The 3,202-nt window shown below is 33.4% G+C and overlaps 1 pseudogene; it reads left to right on the top strand.

The window, feature by feature from the left end:
* The first annotated feature begins 2,382 nt into the window (after window positions 1-2,382).
* On the top strand, window positions 2,383-2,510 carry LOC116420922 (annotated as a pseudogene).
* Window positions 2,511-3,202: the final 692 nt, after the last annotated feature.

The following is a 3,202-nucleotide window of genomic DNA, read 5'->3' as shown; positions in this document are numbered from 1 at the left end:
GAGAGCAGACTTTAAACCTTGAGGAGACTGAAAACAGATTGTCTACAGTTGAATCCCCAAAGGGGAATATGATCTGGTCTTCAACACATAAGACTCTCATAGAAGAAATTAAAAAGGCTCTCACAAGAGAGCTAGAAAAAAATGGGAAAAAGAAAGGGAAGCTTGGCAAGAGAGTCTGGATAAGTCATCCCACTCATTTAAAGATAGAGTGGATAAAGAAATCAAATCCTTGAAAAACAGAATTAATGAACTGGAAAAAGAAAATAGCTCTCTAAAAAATTAAATTGGCAAAATGGAAAAAAATTCCATAGAACACAACAACTCACTTAAAAACTCAATTGGAAAATTAGAAAAAGATATAAAAAAGTGAGTGAAGAAAATAATTAATTAAAAATCAGAATCAAATAAATGGAAATGAATGACTTCAGGAGACACCAAGAATCAATCAAACAAAACCATAAAAATGAAACAATGGAAAAAAATGTCAAATACCTTCTTGGGAAAACAACAGATGTGGAAAATAGATCTAGGAGAGAGAATTTGAGAATTATTGGGCTTCCTGAAAAATATGATGACAAAAAAAGCCTGGACACTATTTTCCAGGAAATTATCAAAGAGAATTGCCCAGATGTTTTAGAAATAGAGAGTAAAATAGACATTGAAAGAATTCATCGATCACCTACTGAAAGGGACCCTAAAACCAAAACCCCAAGAAAAATAGTGGCCAAATTCCAGAACTATCAGATGAAGGAAAAAATACTGCAAGCTGCTAGAAAAAAATCAATTCAAATATAGAGGAGCCACAATAAGGATTACTCAGGATCTAGCAGCATCCACATTAAGGATCAAAGGGCCTGGAATCTGATATTCTGAAAGGCTAAGGAACTTGGTATGTAGCCAAAAATAACTTACCCAGCCAAAATGAGCATTTTTTTTTCCCCAAGAAAGAAGATAGACATTCAATGAAATGAGTGAATTTCATCTATTTCTGATGAAAAAATTGGAACAAAACAAAAAGTTTGATCTACAAATATAGAATTCAAGAGAAACCTAAAAAGGTAAAAAGAAATGTTGGGAACTATATTTCTGCTATAAAGATATATAAAGAACACCTGTATACTTTGTCCTAGAAACTAGAGCTGGAAAGGAAATTGCACCAGAAAAAGGGTAAAGTGGGGGTACTACATCTCACAAAGAGGCAAAGGAAACCTATTATATCTGAGAGAAAGAATGGAGGGGAGTGAACATAGTATATATCTTATCGTCATTAGAATTGGCTTAAAGAGAAATATATTAGACATATTTGATTTATGGTGAAAAGGGAAGGAATAAGCTAAGCTGAAGGGAATATAGAAATTGTGAGGAAAGGGGGTAAGAAAGGGGGAGGAACTCTAAGGTGGGAGGAGGGATACTAAAAAGGAAGGGCTGTGAGAAGCAAGTGGTGCTCACAAATTTAATACTGGGGAGGGAGCTAAGGGGGAAGGAAAGGAGTAAAACATAAGCAGGAGTTAACAAGATGGCAAGTAATGCAGAACTGGTCATTTTAACCATAAATGCGAATGGGGTAAACTCCCCCATAAAGAAGAAGTGGTTAGCAGACTGGATTAAAAGCCAGAATCCTACAATATGTTGTTTACAGGAAACACACTTGAAGCAGGGTGATACATACAGAGTAAAAGTAAAAGGATGGAGCAGAGCCTATTATACTTCAGGTGAAGTCAAAAAAGCAGGGGTAGCCATCCTGATCTCAGATCAAGCAAAAGCAAAAATTGATCTAATTAAAAGAGATAAGGAAGGGCACTATATCTTGCTAAAGGGTAGCATAGATAATGAAGCAATATCAATATTAAACATATATGCACCAAGTGGTATAGCATCTAAATTCTTAAAAGAGAAATTAAGAGAGCTGCAAGAAGAAATAGACAGCAAAACTATAATAGTGGGAGATCCCAACCTTGCACTCTTAGAATTAGATAAATCAAACCACAAAATAAATAAGAAAGAAGTCAAAGAGGTAAATAGAATACCAGAAAAGTTAGATATGGTAGATCTTTGGAAAAAACTAAATGGAGACAGAAAGGAGTACACTTTCTTCTCAGCAGTTCATGGAGCCTATATAAAAATTGGCCATATGTTAGGACATTAAAAACCTAAAACTCAAATACAGTAAGGCAGAAATAGTAAATGAATCCTTTTCAGACCACAATGCAATGAAAATTACATTCAATAAAAAGCCAGGGGAAAATAGACCAAAAAATAATTGGAAACTAAATAATCTCATACTAAAGAATGATTGGGTGAAACAGCAAATCATAGACATAATTTATAACTTCACCCAAGAAAATGACAACAATGAGACATCATACCAAAATATGTAGGATGAGCTTTGTGCAGTGGCAGTATCATAGCCAATGAGGTTTAACCAAGGTGCGATTATTGCTAATTGAAAATGTGTGGGATGCAACCAAGGGGAAATTTTATATCTCTAAGACCTACTTCCATAAAATAGAGAAAGAGAAGGTCAATGAATCGGGCTTGCAACTAAAAATAGAAAAGGAGCAAATTAAAAACCCCTACTCAAACACTAAACTTGAAATTATAAAAATAAAAAGAAAGATTAATAAAATTGAAAGTAAAAAAAACTATTGAATTAATTAATAAAACTAAGAATTAGTTCTATGAAAAAATCAACAAAATAGACAAACCCTTAGTAAATCTGATTAAAAAAAGGAAAGAGAAAAATCAAATTGTTAGTCTTAAAAATGAAAAGGGAGAACTCACCACTAATGAAGAGGAAATTAGAGCAATAATTAGGAATTACTTTGCCCAGCTTTATGCCAATAAATTTGATAACTTAAATGAAATGGAAGAATACCTTCAAAAATATAGCTTGCCCAGATTAACAGAGGAGGAAGTAAATTGGTTAAATAGTCCCATCTTAGAAAAAGAATTAGAACAAGCTATTAATCAACTCCCTAAGAAAAGAATCCCCAGGACCAGATGGATTTATATGTGAATTCTACCAAACATTTAAAGAACAATTAACTCCAATGCTATATAAACTATTTGAAAAAATAGGGATTGAAGGAGTCCTAGCAAACTCCTTTTATGACACAAACATGGTAGTGATACATAAACCAGACAGGTATAGCCAATAACTATAGTAATCTAGTGTTTGACAAACCCAAAGATCCCAACTTTT

Source organism: Sarcophilus harrisii, chromosome 1 (assembly GCF_902635505.1).
Source record: "Sarcophilus harrisii chromosome 1, mSarHar1.11, whole genome shotgun sequence".
NCBI lineage: Eukaryota > Metazoa > Chordata > Mammalia > Dasyuromorphia > Dasyuridae > Sarcophilus > Sarcophilus harrisii.
This window is presented reverse-complemented; position numbering and strand designations above follow the sequence as displayed.